This window comes from Bos indicus, chromosome 18 (assembly GCF_029378745.1).
Source record: "Bos indicus isolate NIAB-ARS_2022 breed Sahiwal x Tharparkar chromosome 18, NIAB-ARS_B.indTharparkar_mat_pri_1.0, whole genome shotgun sequence".
NCBI lineage: Eukaryota > Metazoa > Chordata > Mammalia > Artiodactyla > Bovidae > Bos > Bos indicus.
The window spans coordinates 6686598-6709202 of NC_091777.1; the positions used below are offsets into that span (position 1 = coordinate 6686598).

Consider the following 22605-nt stretch of genomic DNA (forward strand, 5'->3'; position numbering starts at 1 on the left):
GCTTGGAACACTGTCTGCCCAATGTCTAGAGTGGGGCTGCGGAATTTGATTCCTAGGTACATCGAGTTTGGGACCTGGAAGAAACTCGAGACATTCTCTGGCCCAGCAAATTCCAGCTTGTCTGTTCGTCAGAATCACCTGAGAGCTTAAAATACAACAGACTCCTGAGCCTCATCCTCCATAGAGACGCCGTCATTTGATGTAGGATCAGACCCGGGAAGGGGCTTCCCAGGGGGCACAAATGGTAAAGAACCCGCCTGCCAATGCAGGACACGTAGGAGATGTGGGTTCGATCCCTGGGTCGGGAAGATTCCCTGGAGGAGGGCGCTGCCACCCACTGCAGTATTCTTGCCTGGAGAGAACCCCAGGGACAGAACAGCCTGGCAGGCTATAGTCCATGGGGTCGCAAAGAGTCAGACGTGACGGAAAAATTTTGCACGCACGCACAAAGCCAGGGAGCTGCAGACAGAGGCAGAATTACATTTGGGGACACTTGTGACTTCACAGAGTGGGAAACTGAGTCTCGATGTGTGAGACACAGGGTAGGGGTTTGAAAACAACTCCCAGACTCCCATGTGTGACGTTTGCACCTGCACCAGGTCCTGCTGCTGCTGTTTTTTTTTGTCCTGGCTGTGCCGGGCCTTTTATTTGTGACATGTGGGATCTAGTTCCTGGACCAGGGATGGAGCCTGGGCCGCTTGCATGGGAGCTACAGAGTCTTAGCCCCTGGGCCACCAAGGAAGACCCAGTTTCTGCTTCTTAACTGGGGGGAACCTGATTCACTAACCCCTAGAGTGGTCAGATCCTCTAATTTTTTTTTTCCTTTTTATTCTAAGAAAAACTAAGATTTTTTGTATGTGTTTGTGAAATCTTCAGGAGTTTCCAATGTTGGCAGTTAATTCAGTTTATTTTTATTTTTTAACATCTCTCACCCAATACGTAGAGGTGAGCCCAAAAGAATAAGAACCCTCTGCAACCCATAGACCACCAATGTGAGACTTGTGATGAAAAGCTATCTTGCTCATGTATGGATGACAAGGGTTCAACTCTGTGGGGTATGAATTAGTCAGGGTCCAGCCAGAAAAATTTCGAACTGTGGTGCTGGAGAAGACTCTTGAGAGTCCCTTGGACAGCAAAGAGATCCGACCAGTCCATCCTAAAGGAAATCAACACTGAATATTCATTGGAAGGATTGATGCTGAAGCTGAAGCTGTAATACTTTGGCCACCTGATGCGAAGAACTGACTCATTGGAAAACACCCTGATGTTGGGAAAGATTGAAGGTGGGAGGAGAAGGGGACGACAGAGGATGAGATGGTTGGATGGCATCACCGACTCAATGGACATGAGTTTGGGTAAACTCCAGGAGACGGTGAAGGACAGGAAAGCCTGGCGTGCTGCAGTCCATGGGTTGCAAAGAGTCAGATACAACAACAGCCAAACAATACCTTCCCAGCAACACCTTGATTGATATTCAAATAACTGGATGCTGCAGTATAGCCAAGGTGGCCCACAGACTGACCGTCTCAGGCTAGACATAAAGAAAAAGAAGAAGAAGGAACCCAAGGATAAACAAGATCAAGACTTCTATGTCATCCTTTGACAAAAGTCTTAATCTTTGTAGTTGTGTGGTTTATTTTTTTTTTTTCCCCCTTAAAAAAAGGAGATTGTTTGAAAGAGCCTGAGAAACGAGGGCAGGCATTAGTGATCCAGTTTAGAAGAGTAGCCCTGGGTTTGTGCCAACACGGGATGGGTTTGTATCTTTAAGTGGCCTTTATTACCATAGCAATAAACAGCAAACGGGCCCAAATCTTCCAGGCTTGTGTTGGCTTTGACCAATGAAGTAGAACAAGGCCTCTGAATACCCCATTAGTTCCAGGCTGCGCTTTGATGGCGCAGCACAGGCAGCTCTTTTTCTCCACAAGTCACCAGGCTCGCCCGTGTCTCTTAACAAATGTTGTTGACAGGCCAAGTTGCAATTTTTCTGCATGTCCTGACAGTTTAATTCACTACCTCTTGGCTAAGCACGCAGCCTAAGGGGGTGCTTCAGCACCTTGGCATCGCCGGGCTGCAATTAAAATAATTCAGAACCAGGGCTGGGCTTGCAGAAATACTCCTTCTTGCCTTGGGAACACACGGTGCATTCTCCAGGCCCCCCTGTGGAGTGGAGTCAAGCTCGCCCCGTTTAGAGTGGAGGGCAGTGGAATTTATTAACAAGACTCTGACTCTATTTGCGTGTGACACCCAGTGGGGTTTTTTCCTCTGTGGAAGCTGAACATAATTTCTTGGGTAGACTTGGTACCTGGAGAAAGGTCATGGCGGGTGTAGGGGAGCGGGCACATGCGGATGGGAGTTTGGCAAAGACCATTTTTAGAAGCCATCCTTCCAAAAGATCACGTCCAAAATATCCTTTCTTCTGAATTCTGTACAGGAAAGATAAAGGGATAGGAATGCCCAGAAACGGGCCTCCTTTGAAATGGTCTTATATGAAGAAGGATCCTTTGAGATGTTCTAGACGCATTACGCACAGGCAGTAGTGTGTCGTATAGCGAACATAATTCTGTTGACCCACCTGTCTGAACCCAGCAACTCCTGAAACAACAGCGTTTCCAAGTTTCAGGGCGATTTGGTTCATCAGGTAAGGTACTTTCAAAAGATGGAAAAATCAATCAATTCCCCCAAGTTACTTTATGATGAGGGCCACGGACTGCAGCCCGCCAGGCTCCTCTCTCCACAGGGTTTCCCAGGCCAGAATACTGGAGTGAGTTGCCATTTCCTTCTCCAGGGGATCTTCCCGACCCAGGGATCGAACCCGCATCTCCTGCATTGGCAGGCGGACTCTTTACCACTGTGCCACTCGAGAAGCGCAAGGAAACTGGTGCCAATACTAAAATTCAGTCTGAACATCTCCTCTCTCTCCTGAAAAAATAATCGGCTGATGAAAAGAGAACAACAATGCACACTCTGTGCTCGATTCTCGAAACTGAATGGCTTGTGGCTTTGGCCTCTCATCTGCTAAATGCACACACTGGGTGGGTGGTCCCACGCCTAGAACTTCCTTCTGTTCCACAGCTTCTCCGACTCTACGGCATCTGTGAATCTAGCTGCTTGGTGCTAGATTCCCTGTTAGGGACCACAGGCAGCAGAAAGCATCGGAGACTACCTGGCTGCCTGCGTACAACCTTCTTGTTAAACCTTCTTTAGCAAAGCTCTTCTCTGAAGGAACTCGTGCCCGGAAGCTTGATATGTGATGAACACGCACAGGAGATGCTACTCGCACTCGACAACCATCTCCTTAAAGAGTAAGCACACAGTGCCTGCCTGGGAAGGGCCTGGGCTTATTGTAGTCACTCAGGAAAGACTGCAGGCCTTCTGGGTATAATTTTGAAGCTCTCAAAGCCATTCTCTGGGAATGACAGTCTTCTGATCTTTGAGAGACTGGCTGAGGGGCAGAAGGCCCTCCCCCCGTAATCTGTTGTTATTCAGTCATATAGTCATGACTCTTTGTGACCCCGTGGACCGCAACACGCCAGGCTTCCCTGTCCTTCACCACTTCCTGGAGTCTACTCAAACTCATGTCCATCGAGTCGGTGATGCCATCCAACCATCTCATCCTCTGTCGTCCCCTTCTCCTCCCACCTTCAATCTTTCCCAGCATCAGGGTCTTTTCCAGTGTGTCAGTTCTTCACATTAGGTGGCCAAAGTATTGCAGCTTCAGCATCAGTCCTTCCAATGAATATTCAGGGTTGATTTCCTTTAGGATGGACTGGTTGGATCTCCTTGCAGTCCAAGGGACTCTCAAGGGTCTTCTGTGATTGAGCAGCAGCATTCAGTTCTGGCCAGGAACTGAATTGGCCTCCTCCTCTCCCTCCTCCCCCTCCCCACTCCTCTTCCTCAATTAGCTGACCATCAAGCCCTTGACATAGAGCAAGAAGGAGGACAGGCCTGGCCTCCCCTCTTGGTTTCGGCAGGTTCTCAGCATCACCCTTCTAAGAGTCTCCTGACAAAGGACAGTCGCTCCCCTAAGCGGTTAAAGCCCAGGCCTCTCTGTTGATGTCTGCCGCGCCCCCTCAGACCATGTGAGTCCCTCCTCTGCCCCTTCCTGTGCATTAACCGAGACCTTGGCCTATCGACTGCAGATTCTCCAAGGCAGCTGGACTCTCTGTTTGAAAGGTTTTTCTGAAGAGGCTTCTATTAATTTATGTATTTAATTTCTGTACAGAGTGCCTGTTCGCCTCCCAGCACAGGTATTAAAGTACCTTTAGGGGAATCCAGCCGCCAAAATCCTCTGTAAGGGAAAATGCTTAGAGTGTCACAAAGTGAAAAGCATTAGTGGGAAATACTCAGAGAGCTCAGTGGAAGAACCACCGGGAGTCACCGCCTCCCTGGGTTCTGGGTCCTATTCCCGTTTCTCCGAGGCTCTCATCTCAGTAACCTTGGCTGGAACTCACCAGCTTCATTGCGGCCCAGAGAGAAAAGGGTGATTGCCCAGTCCCAGTGGACTCTCTGCTTTCTGGTTTAATATGTAGTTCAGTTATGCTAATGGAGTTACTTTTTAAGATCTTAACAAATCCAATAACATTTAAAATCAGCTGGGCAGTCCAGCCACATATTATTAGGTATCCTTCAGTTGTGTTATTATTATTGTGGGTCCTAGATACGTTGTTTGAACAATTAAATCCATCCTAGGCATGGGTTTCTGTGTGATCAGGGGTAGGGTGAGCTGCCCGTGGACCACCCCTGTCCCAGTGCTGGCATTTTAAGGACGCCAGACTCCTGTCTACACATCTGCCTGGAAGCGTGCTTTGTGGGACATAGTAGGTGGCCTGTCTTGTAGGCACAGGGTCCTTACTGAGAGTGACATGTGAAATTCCAAGAAAGGAGTCGGTGAACTGGGTGGTTTAGGCTACCTCGACATGAACCCTTCCTGAAAAAAAGCTAGGAGCAGCCTTTTGGAGGCACCTGTTTTTGCTGGAAAAGTTTATTAAGGGCCTTGTCCAGGACATCAGCAATTTTGCTATTTCACTCCTGGAAGGCTCCAAAACTGGAGTTAGTAAAAGCCCTGAGCCAGTCAGTGGGTGCTACTCCAGGGCATTTTTTTTTTTTTCAGACCCTGAAATGCCATGAAATTTCTTTAAAAATGGGGTGACATAGAGTTGTCCGCATCTCATTTTGTTATGTCCGGACAGTAATAATTTTTGTGAAACCTCAATTACCATGACTCTAACCACCATTCCATCAGACAAATGATTTTCTCCAGCATCCCTTAGGATGCTAGTCTTAATTAGATCCTTTTGTGAGGAAGCCCGTGTCTGCAGAGCATCAGCAGGGCTGGGCGGTGCCTCGTCCACACTGAGACACAGTCACTCCCCTTCTGGGGGCAGAGCTGGCCCCAGAGCCCTTCACTCAGTGGCAGCGGGATCCACCGGCTCCTGGTGGAAGTGCCAGCACCCGCTCTGGAGATGAGGGGCAGATGAGGGGGTGTGACTGTAGGTAGCTCACCGAGGGGTCTGTACGCAGGCTGCCTCTACTGCGCTCTGGAATGTTCTGTGATCAGGGCTCCCTTGGAATTAACCTGCTTGCAGATCAAAGTCACTGCTGCAGCGGGGGCAGGAGGGGGACCCTGGGCTGCTTCCTACTGGTCTTCTCACCCTGTCGTTGTTGCTCACTCGCTAAGTCAAGTCAGCTTTTTGTGACCCCATGGATTGCAGCACGCCAGGCTGGCTTCCCTGTCCTTCACCATCTCACAGAGCTTGCTCAAACTCAGGGCCACTGAGTCAGTGATGCCACCCAATCATCTCATCATGTGTCCTTCTCTTCCTGCTGTCAATCTTTCCCAGGGTCTTTTGCAACAAGTCGGCTCTTCACATGAGGTGGCCAAAGTATTGCAGCTTCAGCTTCAGCATCAGTCCTTCCAATGAGTACTCAGGGTTGATTTCCTTTAGGATTGATGGGTTTGATCTCCTTGCAGTCCACGGGACTCTGAAGAGTCTTCTCTGGCAGCACAATTTGAAAGCATCAATTCTTCACCCTGGGGGGACCAGAAACTTAACAGCAAATGTCTGCCAGCCACACCCAGGAATTGTCCATTTATCTGATGTCACACCTCCTGCTACTTTTGTTCTAAAACAACCTCATCCATCTTTCCTTAGCAGGCACACCAGCTTTGGGGAAATGTAGCTGTGGATCCTTGATACTTACCCACGGTTGGTTAGGTGGTGTCTGTATCCCACCCCTCATCCAACAGATGCGTCTGGAACATCTCTCATGCTGCAGGTGGGGTCTGACTTGTTCTGGAAATGGAGGGGTGAGCAACCAGAGTCTGTTCTGGTCCCTTGAGCCAGGACTGGGACAGGAGACGAGTATTAAGCCAATAATCATGTGTTTTTGTCTTAATTTTTTTATCGCACTACAGTGGCTTTCCAATGTTGTATTAGCTTCTACTGCACAGCAAAATGAATCAGCCATATATATCCCTTCCCTTTTGGATTTCCCTCCCATTTAGATCACCACAGAGCATTAAGTAGAGTTCCCAGGGCTCAGTTGTCTGTTTTATACATAATATCAATAGTGTATGTGTGTCCAGCCTAATCTCCCAGCTTCTCCCACCCACCCTTCCCCCCTGGTAGCCATACATTTGTTCTGTCTGCCTGTGTCTCTGTTTATGCTTTGCAAATAATATCATCTTGTACTGTTTTTCTAGATTATACATGTATTTGTTTTTGTGTTTCTGATTTACTTCTCTTGGTACTGCACTTTCTAGGTCTATCTGCATCTCTACAAATGACCCAGTTTTATTCCTTTTTCAGTTCAGTTCAGTCGCTCAGTCGCGTCCGACTCTTTGCGACCCCATGAATCACAGCACGCCAAGCCTCCCTGTCCATCACCAACTCCCAGAGTTTACTCAAACTCATGTCCATCGAGTCAGTGATGCCATCCAACCATCTCATCCTCTGTCGTCGCCTTCTCCTCCTACCCCCAATCTTTCCCAGCATCAGGGTCTTTTCAGATGAGTCAGCTCTTCACATCAGGTGGCCAAAGTATTGGAGTTTCAGCTTCAGCATCAGGCCTTCCTTTTCATAACTGAGTAGTACTGCATCATACGATGTGGCACATCTTTACCTGCCCCTCGCTGATGGACAGCTAGGCTGCGTCCGTGTCCCGGCTCTTGTGAGTAGCGCGGCTGTGAACGTCGGCGTGCATGTGTCTTTTGAAGTATGGCTTTCTCTGGGTATAGAGATCATACCCAGCGGTGGGATCGCTGGTCACATGTGGCTTACACCGATATGTGCTTGCCACCTCCTATCACTGGGACGGGAGTGTTCACAACTGTTCTGTTTCTAGTTGAGAACAGTTTTCAAAACCGTAAATAGGAGCAGTTGGCCTTGTGATGGCTTCACTCTCTTCCTTTTGTCTCCAACGTGCTTCCCTATGTGAGTGCCGGGCTCCACGGATCCTGTCGATTCCGGGACTCCTTTGAGAAGTGGGTAGACAGTATTGTACATGTTGCAGCAAAAGATGGAAGATTGGTCAGGAAACACAGCATTCATCAGAGAAACTTCCTGCTCAGATCCATCTACCTGGGGCTATTGCATGGGGCAAGCAGCTTCGTCTCACCAAGTGTCCACATTCTCATCTGTGAAATGGGGGCATAACTCTTCTCTTACAAGGTGGCTGTGAAAACTCATCAGATAATCCTGGCAATTCATATGTTCAAAAAACATTAGTTACCTTTATCGTTTCTGAATAAAAAGAATCAGGATGGCTCCCTCCAATGTCTAGTGTGAGAGGTCAAGCTTTTCCATCTGTAAAGCCTCAGCCATATTGGAGGCCCAAGATAAATGTTTGATTTGGTGGGGGGGAGGGGGGGCTTGTGATGCAGCCCTGTGTTCCTGTTTATGATCTCTGAGATTTCACAAATACCACTTGAGTACTTAGGGCTCATCATGCAGTGTTCAAGGTGGAGCTGTCAGGGGATAAACGAGACTCTCTTCCTCTTCCTGACCCCCTGGTCTAGCAGGGCACGTGGGGGTGGTGGGCAGGGGGAGCCACCCGGGCATGGAAGAGGTCTCCTGCGAGAAGCGGCAGGGAGGCCACCAGGAGGGCAGGTCCAGGCTCGGAGACATGTCCCGAGCCCAGGAGCCCAGGTGAAGGGCAGGAAAGCCAAGGGAGCAGAGTGACGGGCGGGCCGCCGAGGACCACTCCCCAGTCGTGCAGCTCTGCCCCTCTCCCTGGCCAAGCCCAGGCACGAGGCGGCCCCCTGCACACCTGAGTCAAAAGCTGCGGGCATCACTCACCCCACACCGCATGTTCTCAAATTCAGCTCTAGCCACAGCTGTAAGACTGTGGCCAGTCCAGGGGGAGAGGTCGGTGTGAAAGCGAGGGCCTGGGGGGCGAAGGGGTGTCTCCAGGAGGAGAGACTGTCCAGACTGCTCTTTGCACAGATCTGCTTTGTACACTGTGCACCCTTTAGATGGATTTGCCAGGCTCTCATCAGGAAAGCACGTGGTATAGGATTCACCATGGTTTTGTGTTAAATGCTTTGTTATCAGAGCAGCACCATCCTTTCTTTTTTAAAAAAAAAAACAAACAGATATTTATTTATTTGACTGGGCCGGGTCTTAGCTGCAGCACGTAGGCTCTTCGGTCTTTGCTGTGGCATGTGGGATCTTCTGTTGCAGCATGTGCGATCCGGTTCCCCGACCAGGCATGGAACCCAGATGCCCTGCGTTGGGAGCGCAGAGTCTTAGGCAGTGGACCGCGAGAGAAGTCCCAAGGTTATCCTTTCTCGTCTCCCCAGCCAGCCTGGCAAGGACGCGGCCGGATGCAGGCTGAGACTATCATGTGTGTATGTGTGCACGAACAGGCCACATAGATCTTCCAAGTACTCCATGACTCCTGACAGCGTAGGGCATGCGATGTAGAGTCAGGGGCACTGTAACCTCAGATCTGTGCCAGGACGCCTCATAAAGACGGGCTAAGTCGGAGTACACGCCTTTGACCCCCTTTCCACTTTTCTCCTAAGAATGAGCTCACACAGGGCCGGGCATCCACACAGACACCCCTCTCCTGGTCTCCCAGCGCCTCTCGAGCTGCTGTAACTTTAAAAAGATTGAACAAAGACTACCTCCACCAGCTAAGCTGAAATAAGAATGTCTCTGGAGTTTAATGGATCAAGTAGCGGTGATAGGTTTTATGGCTCTTTTTCACTTTAGGGCATAGGGAAGAGAGAGCTGGGCAGGTTGGTTTTAAATTCAAGGATTTATGTTGTTAATCCTCCGGGCTAATTATAATTTATGGGATCTTGGCAAATTAATATGCGGTTGCTATTCAAAAGTGGAGAGCAATGTGAGGCAGGCATAAACAAGCCTTGTTCATTTTTAATTTATTTCCACCAATGGAGAATATTAAATAAAATGAACACTAGGGTATTTCGCTCCGAGTTTGGTGTTCATTATTTATCTCTAAATTATGAAATTCATACCACAACTCCTTGTTTTTTCACCAAATACCCAGGAATAGGAAGCAGTAGCATCCGGAGAAGCAGGCGGCACTCAAAGTCATTTTCTCTAATGCCTCTAAGATGGACTCAACAATACATGCATGGAGATGGAGGTGTTCCTAGCAAGGATATTGGTGGGGTCTAAGATGTGGCCTTATGCACATCGGGATTGTTTAGAGACAGAGCTTGTGAGTGGTATGTGAGCTTAAAATCTCCAAAAGGTAGATGGCCACCCTCCTAAGCAATGGCTCCAGCCCAGTACATCTCTAGGGGCTTTAGGAACATCAGCTGGTGGCCATTTCCATATCATCGGCCATTCCCCATTTCAACAGTATCTCCTGTGGCCATTTTCTGAATTCTCTTTCAAAGGATCCGGCTTTTCACCCATGAACAACTGGCAGAAAATGCTCAGACTGGCAACCGTGAGGCAGGCAGGTTCAGTGGACCCCAGTAACCGAGTGGCCCCACTCTTGGCAGGAACAGCCTTCTCGTTGTCCATCCACCCCCTCCCTTCCCCTCTCTTCTCTCCCCCTCCCTCACCTCCCTCCAGCTGGGAGAAGCCCTCTCAGGCTGCCTGGAGCCTCTGGAAACCTTGAGCTCCGAGCCCAAGAGCTGGAGTTCTGCCCCCAGCTGTGCAGCTCAGATAACAGCTGGAGCAGAGAACAGGCTGTTCTCGCTGCTAGAATATCTGACCTAGTTCTGACTGGGGAAGAGACTTCACGGTTGGCTCCCCAAGCCCTGCCCGAGTAGGAAAGCAGCAGCCATCTCTCCCCACTTCCCCCCCGCCCGCAACAAGCTTCATCCCAAGTCTGTCTCTCTCTATCACTTTCCTTTTCATTGCTGTGATTTTTTTTTTTTCCTTTTTTGCTCATACTCCGTTTTCTCCTCGGCAGGGGAGGGAAGGACCACTCTGAACAATTCCAAAGAAGAAATGGGACATTTAGCTTTGGGAGGGAAGTGAGGCTGGAAAGGGAAGGCTTTCTGGAGCGTGACAGTTCCCCGAATGCAAACCCTGCTCCGCCTCTCGTTGGCTGGGCGTCCTGGGGCAGGTGCCCACCTCCTCTGACTCTTCTCAGCAGGGACACGAGCATGCTGTCATTTGTCTTTGGGGACTGTTACAAGAAATAAGCTATCGAGAAGCGCCCGGCCCCTCACCTCACTTCTTCTGCAGCATCAAGAAGTGGTGGTTCTGTCCCCTTCCATCCTCAGTCTTATACAGAATAGATTCTCAACTAATGTGGGTAAAATGGAATTGACCAGAAGAGACCCTCTGTACCTTTAGCCCTCATAGACTCCTGGGTCCTGAGAGGATGTCCTGAGACCCCATGGCAGGGAGTGAATGTGACAAATGGTGTAAATGTCCCCCGGTGCTGGAGGGTGCGGGTACCTGTTGGTTCACGCGTCTTTGTGACATGAACACGCGTTCGTGATTTATAAGCAGTCCGGCATGGAGACATGAGTGACTGCATGTTTTTCTGCAGGTTTTCTTCCTCTTGGTCACTGTTTCTCGGTTATGGTTTCTTTTCGTTTGTGGAAATAGCAGGACATCAGTGTAGTAACAGAATTCCTGGCTTTGTGGTAACTCCTTTTTCAGGGTCTTTAGCCTAATCACTTTGTAGCAAGCAGGCACTTTTCTACACTTTAATACACTTGTATATTATTTAGTAATGAAAAGTTAAACCTAATTGAAATCATGTACTTAGTACTCTATATTATTTTTAAGTTATCAATCAATGATCATCACAGTTTCACTTGTGAATGTACCCCTTTGAAGAAGTACAACAGGAGGGATAAAAGCCAGAAAGAAAAAGAAAAGAGCTGCCATTAGAAGCACGTGGAAAGTCCTAAAAGAAAGTACATAATTCTGGGGACAAATCAGCTTGGCTCATGCTCTGGCAAGGACAGAAAAAGACCAGGCGTCTCAGTGACCCAGGTTTAGCCTCATCATATTACAAAGTTTTGTCCAGAGAGTAACTGGTTTTGATTTATCAACCACATCCTCTCATGAACCCAGATGTGTGTCCACTGGGTCTGACAGGAAACAGATTTATGTAGCAGCTTCTATCTTGAATTCAAATTCCTGCCCCACCCACCAACTCAAGCTTTGTAACTGAGTCAAGCTAATCAGGCATGTCTCCTTCTCCAGGATGAGTCATAGGACTCTGCTAGGAGACAGGACTGAGCGACTTCACTTGCACTTTTCACTTTCATGCATTGGAGAAGGAAATGGCAACCCACTCCAGTGTTCTTGCCTGGAGAATCCCAGGGACGGCAGAGCCTGGTGGGCTGCTGTCTATGGGGTCGCACAGAGTCCGACATGACTGAAGTGACGCAGCAGCAGCAGGCACCTCCCACAAATGCATTTCCTCCTGGTGGATCCCCCAGTGAGCTGTCTCACCACACCTGATCCCGGATTTAGCTGAACCCCAGGACTAGACACATCACAGGCTCAGTCAAAGAATCTTACCTCTGCCCAGCTTGCTCCCAACATTAGAAGTTAGCTGCTTCCACCTTTATCTAGTTCTTCTTTCCTCTTAAATATTTACACATATGGAAGTCAGGATTTTTGGTTCAAGCCTCCTGGCCCCTCAGAAGGGTTCTCCACCTGACTTACGTACGGGTCAGAGATCATGTTGCTAAGTGAAGCACTCAGATGTCAAGTCACTATTCTCTTATGCTGAGTTTTGTTGAGAAACATGACAGCTCTGAGGGGTTAGAGGGCTGATGCTGGAGTCAAATGTTGAAACCCTATCCTCAAATGGGATGGAATTTGGAGGTGGGGCCTTTGGGATGTAATTAGGTCATGAGGGTGGAGCCCTCCTGGATAAGATTGCTGCTGCTGCTGCTAAGTCGCTTCAGTCGTGTCTGACTCTGTGTGACCCCACAGACGGCAGCCTACCAGGCTCCCCCGTCCCTGGGATTTTCCAGGCAAGAACACTGGAGTGGGTTGCCATTTCCTTTTCCAGTGCATGAAAGTGAAAAGTGAAAGTGAAGTCGCTCAGTCGTGTCCAACTCCTAGCGACCCCATGGACTGCAGCCCACCTGGCTTCTCCATCCATGGGATTTGCCAGGCAAGAGTACTGGAGTGGGGTGCCATAAGATTAGCGCCGAGAGCCCCCTTGCCCCTTCCGCCATGTGAGGACACGAAGCGAAGTCTGCCACCCCGTCTGCCCTCACCTGACCATGCTGGCACCTCCATCTCAGAGTTCCAGCCTCCCAAACCAGGTTTATAAGCCATCCAATTGGCAGCATTTTGTTACAGCAGCCTGAACAGACAGAGAGCTGGAGAGCGTGTTTGGTCCAATTTTCCCTTGCTGCATCTCTGGATCCAAGACTCTTTCCCAAAAATATCCAAATGTGGAACATCCATCCATTTGGGGGCTTCCAGCTTCCTGGATTCCCTGCTTTTCTTTTAACCCTTTTTCCACTGTGGGTTTTTTTAATGAGCCCTCTCTTGCATATCCACCACCCCCACAAAACACAGGGAAGACACCCCCATTTCCGGCAACACAAATATTTCTGATCGTCTGTATCCCTGTTTTCTCACTCTCCCACTCCACAGAAGACTAGGATAGCACCCGCCGTAATTTGCACATCATTTAAATATTCATTTACATTAATTTATTCATAGCTGTAAAGTTTATTACCTAGAACATTAAGTCATAGAATGTTAGAGCCGGAAGACACAGGAGAAATCCTCTCTTCCAGACTCCTCATTTTACAGATGAGGAGACCGAGGCAAGGAGGGCTCAGGCAGCTACCCAAGGTCAAGTTCTGAGCAAGTGACCCCAGGGCAGGTCTCCACTTCCGGCCTCTGTCCCATGCAGCTCAGTATCAACCAAAGCCATGCTGCTCCTACTCATTGTCTCGTTCCTTCATTATCTAGAAGGTTCTAGGGGCTGGAGTACCCCAGTGAATGGACACGGGTCACTGTAAAAGAGGTAAGAGTCTAGTCTGCCAGAGACGGAACAAACAGATGAACACACGCATGCGCGATGACAAACGGGGATAAGGGCTCTGAAGGAAATAAACAAGGTCTGCGTGGAGGACGGCGGAGGAAGGCGTTACCCGGGATGCTGTAACAAAGCACTGCAGACCGGGAGGCTTATGACCAACAGACACTTACTCCTGGGAGTTCTGGAGGCTGGAGTCCCAGGTCAGGGTGCCAGCGTGGTTGGGTTCTGTGACAGCCCTTTTTCAGGTTGCAGACTGCCAGCTTCTCCTCGTGTCATCCCGTGGAGGAAGGAGGGCAAGAATGCTTTCTGGGGTCCCTTTCGGAAAAACACTGCCTCCCTTCATGTGGGCTCAGACAAGACCCGGTGCCTCCCCAGAGCCCCGCCCCCTAATACCACCACACTGGAATCAGGGTTTCAATGTGTGAATTTGGGGCAGTCTCAAACGTCCAGTCCCTAACAGGAAGGCTGGGGTGGGAGGTCCTGGGTTATGTTTTTCCTGGAGGTGGGGTGAAGAGACTGGAAAGGAAAGCAGGACAACTCCAGGTGTACTGATGAATGCATGCTGCAGTGGATAAGTGGTCCAGAGTCCTCCCCCCAGGGAATTCTGAGAATCGGCATCAAAGATACTGCCTCTGAGTTATCCTGAGGGGCAAAAGAACTGGGGTCCTTACCCATAAGTTCCCCATCTGTCATTGGTTGAGAACTACTCTTATTTATTTACTTCTAAGCACTTCTTCACAGTATCCCAGGACAATATTTGCAATACTTGGGACAGGCTGATACTAAAATTCAAATTTATCTGAAATTCCAGACTTAACCGGGCACTGTGTATTTTATCAGGCAGCCCTTGGCCCACCCCGACTGCCCCGTCAACGAGTCGAGCCACGTCTGTAGCCAGAGATGGCTCCCAGCATCACAGTGGCTCGTGGAAGGAGGGGTGGAGCTGGACTGAGCTATTCAGAAAGCCACTTTCTGCATGACCAGAAAAGTCTATGGGTCTGGACATCAGTTAAGGGAAGGTCCGAAGGCTTGGAAGGAGCTAGCATTTCACACAAAGAGAGGGATGGCGTGGGGGAAGGCAGAGGAAAGATTTCCAGGCAAAGCAAGCATTGTACAGAAAGAGGACTTGCTCTCTGTTACCTTGAACTGGAGTCTCAGCATTTGGGAATGACCTTCAAATTGGAGTTGTGGGGCTGGTGATGATGCTAAGGCTGGGTCGCACCCCATGCTCCACCTGCGCTTCCTGTGTCTGGCAGGATGCTCACAGCACCCGTGATCCCATCTCATCCTGAGGCTTTAAGAAGTTAGGTGACCAGCTAGAGTGCTGTCCAGTCGGATCTGAACCCAGACTGCTCCCGAGTCCATGCTTCTCACACCGCTTGATCATCAAACACATCTCTTGTGGGTTGAATTATGTCTCCCCCCACACCCAACACCAAAGATGGGTTGATGTCCTGACTCCCAGCCCCTGTAAACAGGAATTTGGAAATAAGGTCTTTGCAGGTGACATCAAGTTAGGACAAGGTCCTAACTTGAAATCAAGTTAGGTCACAAGGGTGAATGAATACATAAGCTTTGAATTATAGTGACTGTAAGCAAGATGAACAGACTCTAGAGACCCATGCCACACTGTAGCTACTGTCGACAATGACGCGAGTTTCCATTTAAAAACTTGTAAAGAGGGTAGATCTCATGTTAAGCGTCTTATGTCTTGTCATTGTGTTCGGTCATGTCTGACTCGAAATACATTTCTGTTGTTTTAAGCCACCCAGTTTCGGCATTTATTATTATTATTGTTTTCCCTTTTTATTTTGTGCTGGGGTAGAGCCGATTAACAACGCTGTGCCGGTTTCAGGTGAACAGGGAAGGGACTCGGCCTTCACATGCATGTGAATACATACAGCATACGTGCCCACTCTTCCCCGAACTCCCCTCCCATCCAGGCTGGTTGGGGCGCTTTGTGCCGCAGTCCTGGGAAGCTGGTGCAGCACCCCCTCTCAGCTTATCAAGAGACGCCTGGAGATGTGCCCTGATCCCAGCGAGGCAGCTGCCCCAGGTGGCCGGCCCAGGGGCCGTGCAGGGCCCAGGGGGCCGCTGCCTGCCTTCGGCGGGCGTGGATGTCGTTCCCATTTCCCGGCCCATTGGCAGTGACACCGAGGGAGGAGCCGGGGCTGCCCACAGAACGATGCACATCTCAAGGGCAGTTAGACAATTAGCTCGCCCACAGGAACCCTGCGATATACACAGTATTTGCTTTCCCAGGAAGGCCAAGAGCAAGGTCCTGCCTGCTCTCATGACCCGGTGTTCCTCCCCAGCAGGAAGGGGCCAGTGCCAATGGCTCCCACCTCCTTTGCCGCGTGGATTTAACCTCTTCCTGTCCCCCGTGCTCTTAGATGTCCCACACAACTTCCGCAATGTGGATTCAGTCTATTTGACTGGGCCCTGCCTTTCTTGGAATTCTCTCCAACAGCCAGTGGAAACATAATTTATAGAGGTGCATGTACCCCATCTTTCATGTAAGAAAAAAATGAGTATGTGTCCTGTCTCATTCTAACGAATATTTGAAACAGCCCATTGGGACTTACTTAGTGTAGGTGGTCAGTAAACAGGAAAGAAACGAAAGGTATGGAAATGAACAAGGGCCCCAGGGAGAGGCCAGGGCCCTCAAACCCACATGCTCTTGTTATAAGCACGCTATAGACTGATTTGTCTCTAAGCCTCCTACAAACAGGGAGAGACCATCAGTTATGCAACTTCCAGAATCCCTATACATGAAACAAGACAGTAATTCAGGAAAAGCCCAGCTCTTCTCTCAAAGCATCTAACAGAGATATCCAGGTGCATTTCTGGGCTGGTGGTGGGCTGCAAGAAGCCTCTCCCAGCCCCTGTTCTGGGACCCCTTTTCACTGAGAGGACAGGGGAGTGGTGAGATGGAGCTAAAACACTGCTCGGACCTGGTGTAGAATTTTTAAGCCACAAGAAAGTATCTAAACAGAGTCACAGAAGAAACCGGACGTACATCACAGGTTTTCTCCACCCAATTAAGCTATGTTAGAATGAGAGGGCCTTATTTACAGAGGACTCTTTCTCTATTTAAAAGGAATACAGCGCAGTGGAGACAAATGTTTTCATCTTTAAAAAGCAGAAAAGTTACCCATAATTCTGCTGGCTTTAGGTAGCAACCATTAGTATCTGTGTTTCTTCCCCTCTTTTTTTTCCTTCCTTGTTATGCTGCGTTTGTGTCACATTGAGATCACTTCCACACACCCCTGTGACACACTGCTTCTTCTCCCCTAACATCATGCATCTCAGCACATTATTATCCATTCTTCTCAACTGCAGACTCTTAGGAGCTGACAGTCCACGGAAGGGAGGCGTCAGCGTTTATTCCTCCCCTCCTGTGTCGCTGGGCACTGAGATGGTTTTAAATACCTTTGCTGTCAGAAAGAGCGTTCTGATAAACATCTTTGTGCATCAAGCAGTTTCCATAGTTCCCATTATGTCTTTAGGGTGGTTTCCCAGAAATGGAATTACCGGGTCAAAGGTCGAGCACAGTTTTTAAAGGTCCCTGAGACACATTGCCAAATTGCTCTCCAAAAGGTTTGCAGCCATTTAAATGATCAAAAGCAGCCTTTGAGAGCCTGCTTTCTTCTAAGCAGTATTGAGTGCTCATTAAAAAAAAAGAAGAAAACCTCATTACTAACATGATAAACAAACAAATGGCACGTTGTTGTTGGTTTGGAGTCTTTTTGTTCAGTACTTCAAAGAGGCGAATTTGAAAAATCCAAAGAAACACAGCCGAACTTAAATGTAGGGGCTCCCTTAATCTAGCACTTGGGCTGGATGGTTTCTAAAGAGGTTTCAATATATGAACGGATGAGAGGAGCAGACTCTGGAGAACTGTGTTGTCATTTTGGAGAACTTTGCAATAGTGCCTGCTGGAGGCTGTGTCCCCTCCCAGAGCTGGAGAGCCATCTGCACTCTGTGAGTCTGAGGCCTCAGAGATGCTTTATACACAATAATAGTTTCTCCATATGTGTGTGTGTGCGCGCACGCTAAGTCGCTTCAGTCGTGTCTGACTCTCTGTGACCTCGTGGACTGTAGCCCACCATTTCCTCTGTCCATGGGATTCTCCAGGCCAGAATACTGGAGTGGGTTGCCATGCTCTCCTCCAGGGGATCTTCCCAACCCAGGGATGGAACCTGAGTGTCTTATGTCCCCTGCACAGATTGGCAGGCGGGTTCTTTACCACTAGCACCACCTGGGAAGCCCCGCCCCCTTTCTCTCTCTCTCTGTATATAGAACCACTGAACAATATATGTATATTGTTTTAGTTGTTCAGTTGCCCAGTCGTGTCCCGCTCTTTCAACCCCATGGACTGCCTCACAATACATGTATATATACACACACACACACATACATATAAGCAAATAAACAACATTCATATGACGTTTTGCAGTTTTTCAAAGGGTGTTTTTTCCATATGGAGAATCTCATTTCAACTACAAGATAACTGAGGTGTGGATTCAGTCACTTGTCTACAACTCACATGGGTTAGAAAGTGGACCAGCAGGGTGAGAGCAGAGCAGTGGGCCTTCTGCCTCCCCAGGAGCCCTGCTCTGACACCTGCTCGGTTGCCATGAAAACCAGGGTGTCCTGATCAGAAGCTGCTTTGTCCTCACAGGTGGGGCAGGACTGGGCCCCCGTGGGTGGCTGCCAGCGTGCTCCCTGCATTTCAGCCATGCCCGAGGTAGAAGGTAAACCTCATGCCAAGAGCCCCCACTGGCAGCAAAATCTAACATGCCCAGAACAGATAATCTGGTGTTCGTTTGCCAGGACGGCTGTAAGAAGTCGCCACCAGCATGGTGGTCTGAAACACAGATATTTATGTGCTTACTGTTCTGGAGGCGAGAGGTCTGAAATCAGGGTGTGGGCAGGGCCACGCCACCTCCCGAGGCACCAGGGAGAGTCCGTTTTGTGCCCCTGTCGGCAGAACCTGACTTGTGGCCGCACACTTGCACTCCCACCTCTGTGGTCACGCCGCCTCCTCTCTTGCGTGTCTCAAGGCTCCCTCTGCCTTTCTCTCACAAGGACACTGGTCATTGGGTTTAGAGCCCACCCAGAAAATGTAGGAACATCTCATTTCAAGAGCCTTCGCTAAGCCAGGCCCGCATACATTCTTTCCCCAAATAAGATCGTATTCACAGGTTCCAAGGGTTTGAGATGGAGGCCTTTCTGAGGGTCACGTTTCTGCCTGTCACAGGTCCAGAAGTCTGCTGCTGATCAGAGGAGTTTAACATCTACGGAAACTTCCCCATGTTACCTGTCCAGGCAGGTATACAGACACGACAGGCCACCCTGGCGTAAAGTTTTCTCATTGCATTTACAACAGAATGTGTAACATGACCTAGAGAGAACGTGTTTACTTAGGAATTTACTGAGTGAATTAAGTTAACTGAATTCCAAGCTCTGGGACTGGTTTGCCCTTGACGTGGGCACATAACTTCCCTGAACCTCAGTTTGCATGACTGTAAAACAGGTACCTAGACGCTCCCCTTGTTGAATTTCCTTGTTGAAATTGCAGGCGTCCAGTGGAGTAACACCAGACAGTGCTTTGTGAGTGCTTGAGCGCAAGTAGGATTTTGAGGACTGAATCCAGGGTCCAAAAGGCGGAAGACGTCTTCCAGGGGCTTCCACCAAGGGAACTTGCTTGTGTGTTGGCGAGAGAGATTCGAAGAAAACAATCCGCGTTGGCGGCTTTCCACAGTTGCTAGGAGTCTGAGCGAGATTCAATTGGGAAAACTAGGTTAGTGCAGAGAGGACTCCATTCCTCTTTAAAAGCGGCCACTCATCTCTAATAATAAATAATCCAAACATTGGGATATTAAAACAATTCGTTCTCGGCATTGGAAAAGAGGTCGTGTGTGTGTGTGTGTGTGCGCGCGTGCGCCTGTGTTTGTGTGTGGGTGTGTTTTTAATATCCCACCCTGCCCACCAAGCCCTCACCTCCAGGAACTCCAAGATTGAGCAAAATCCTACTTACGTGCCACGGATTTAATATAGCATCAGGCTCCTCTAGGTCCAATAAAATACCAGGTTAAGAGTATTAATTCCTTGCAGCCCTGATGGGTCCCAGCTGTGCGCGCGGAGGGTGTGAGGGTGTGTGCCCGGCCAGCCCCGGTGCTGACGGAGCTGTTCCACCTCGAAGCATGTGCGCCTGCCGCACAGCTGTTCCGCAAATCCTCCGCCACTTGCTTAAAACCCTCTATGAAGCTGTACTGCCTCTGGGCACAATTAAAAGCCGTATACTACATTTCAGCAGGTAGTGTTAGAAATTTAGGCTGAGCCAAAAAAGAAAAGAGAGAAGGTGGGAGGGAGGAAGAAGCGATTCCCTGGTTAAGGGGGCATTAACCTTCTTACCCCGCTATGGAATCCATAAAGCTTCTCCACGCCCGCCGCGTCCTCCAGCCTTGAGAACGCGGGGTGGACTTGCTGTGACAGAGCAAGGCTGTTTCTCTCCCACCTCCTTCCTTTTTTCTTCCTTCCTTCCTTTTCTTTTCCTTTGTTTTCTTCTTTCTTTCCCTTCTCCCTCCTTTTTCTTTTTTTTTCTTTCCCCTTCCTTCTTCCCTCCCTTCCTTTCCTCCTTACTTCCTTCCTTTTATTTTTTTAATTTTTCCTCTTTCTTTATTCTCCCTTCTTTCTCTTCCTTTTTGTTCCCCTTCTTTCCTTCCTTCTTTCCCTCTTTCCTCTTTTATTTTTCTCACTCTTTCCCCCTCCCTTTCTTCTGACCTTCTCTCTGCCTCTTTTCTCACTTTCTTCTCTCAGTGAGTAGTCAGGCCTGTCTTCAGGGAAAACTTAAGAACGGGGTTGAACTAAGTAAACTGAGAACTAAGTTAAAATGTGAACCCAGCTGAACGGTGAAGAGGCTCAGATTCCGTTCTCCCTGCAGAAAAGGGGCCAGAAAGACCGGCCATATTCACTCGGGAAGCCGGCTGACATTGCTTCAGCTTAGTGCCCGGAGGGCCATGGATTATTAGCTCCTTGCGTTGCCATGACAACCCATTGATGTAAGTCTCCATATACCCATTTCCCCGAAGCAGCAGCAGGGGGCCCCCCATGAAGCTCGCATCAGTTCCTCTCCGCTCTTCCCCATCAAGGGTGGGGGCTGAATGCTGCCCGTGACTTCTCTGTGCACGTGGCCATTGCCTCCAGCCCCAGGACTCACGTGGCCCTTTCGCTTCCTTCCTTTTGGATATATGAACAGTATATGAAGATGCGTTTGCTCTCCTTTCTGTAGTCTCTGCCCGTCAAGGGGAGAGGTCTGATCTTGTCCTTTCTTGTTCATACCCGGACGGTGCTTTGAGTCGGACTCCCCGCTGTGTAAGAAAGAAGGGGGTGGGGAGGGCACAGCGCATGGCGGATGTGAGGGAGACCCTCCCCATCTCAACCCTTCCCGACAGCCAGGCTGGCGCCAGGGGTAGAAAGCATGCTGAGAATTCTTGGCCCCGGTGGAGGCAGAGAACCGTGGGTTAGGATCGAGTTCAGACGATTTCCTAGGATTATCGGAGCTCGTGTGACCAGGCCTGTAAAATGCTATAAAAGCTTAACATCTCACCCTGTAAAAATGATGCGGCCACATCGTCCACCTTCCACTCCCTGGGGACGGACTGACGGCAGCCAGGAAGTGAAACTGACTTTCACCGAGATTCTGTTTTCTGCTTCTCAGGCACTGTCCCAGGCTCGTCCATGTGGCCATTTATTCACCCTCTTAACATCTTCCTGGCCTGGTAAATTCTTGTCCTGGTGGGATGAGTAAGGAAACTGAGACCCGGAAGGGTCTTGTAACTTGTTCCTGATCATTTCTGATGCTCCAGGCTTTTATCCTGCTAGGCCTCAGACCAGCAGCGTCTCAGAATCTAGACCCTTCACCCACCAGTTCTAAGAACATGAACTAATGTGAGCGGGGTGAAGTAATTCTGTTTAAAAGTAGGCACGTTATAAAGAATTATGTCAACCCGATTCCCTGAATCCTGGGAAAATTCATATGCTCGTGCCCCCCGATTAGTGAATCAAGTGAAACTGATTGATATACGGCGACAATAGTTAAGAAGCAGGCAGCCCTGGCCGAGGTTTGATTAAACCGATACCCCCCGGTCTCCCGCTGTATCAAATCACTGGCGAATTGGTACCATTAGGATAAATTACTGCAAGAGGCACTGCGCAGCCAAGCTAAATAAACTCTGCCTTCTCAAGCCCCGTGATTGTCTTATTAAATAATTTCTCTGCCTCTTAAGTGTGGACTCGGAGCGCTTGCATTCTGAAAGCCCTCCTGATTAACTATAGCCTTGGCCTCAAGTTGATTTTATAAACTTGGGAGGGTGCCCCAGAGGGTGAAGCTTCCTGTTGTCAGTTCAGCCTGTTGCTATAGATACCGAACTTCACAATCAGTAATTAGAGCGTGCCCCCTGCCCCAGAACTGGTCAAACGGTGCAGAGCGCTCGGCAAATGGTCTTAAAAGCGTCCGCGCTGGCATGAAAATGCATCTCCAGTGGTGATGGGGTTTGTTTTATTCATGCACTTCTGTGGGGGAAGAAAAAACACTGGTTTATTGGAAGCCATAGTAAAATGTTAAGTCACGATTACACTTTTGAAAACACAACCAAGTTTCCTTATCATGATGTTAAGGATAGAAAAGGTGATTGCCAAGAATGTGGTACTACACAAAGATGACTGTCTGACAGCCACATAAAGGACAGAGTTCATTCTTATTCTGATTTAGTATTTTTTCTCTTATACCCAAAACATGTTCCACAGCCTTCCCCTGACCCCGGAAAGAAATGCCTTTATCTGGAAGCAAAATTTCTTGTGGAATGACGAATAAGTTAAGGGAAACTGTTGGTGGCAAGAAAGAAAGTTGATGGGTTGGGCTTATTTTATTTAGTAGAGCAAAACAGATGTGGAACATTTCTGTCTTAAAGCATTTTGGTCAAGAGAGAACTAAATTGGTTAGAAAGTGTGCAATTTTGCAGGTGTTATAAAAATATAAACCAATGAGTCCATACTCTGTTCCCTAAAGGGAATGAGGAATGAAAATGAAGGTTTGCAAAGACACTTTGCTGGACGCTTATATATTTCAACTTAAAGTGG

General features: G+C 48.9%; 1 protein-coding gene and 1 long non-coding RNA gene across 3 annotated transcripts in view; one reads left to right on the forward strand and one right to left on the reverse strand.

The window, feature by feature from the left end:
- Window positions 1-22605, forward strand: part of WWOX (WW domain containing oxidoreductase) — a 909485-nt gene that overhangs the window by 802974 nt on the left and 83906 nt on the right. The gene's annotated exons all lie outside the window — the stretch shown is intronic.
- Window positions 18681-20471, reverse strand: LOC139177032 (uncharacterized). The gene is made up of 3 exons (XR_011561408.1): window positions 20248-20471; window positions 19502-19799; window positions 18681-19236 (listed from the first exon to the last, which is right to left on the reverse strand). It is a non-coding gene; the product is annotated as an uncharacterized lncRNA (long non-coding RNA).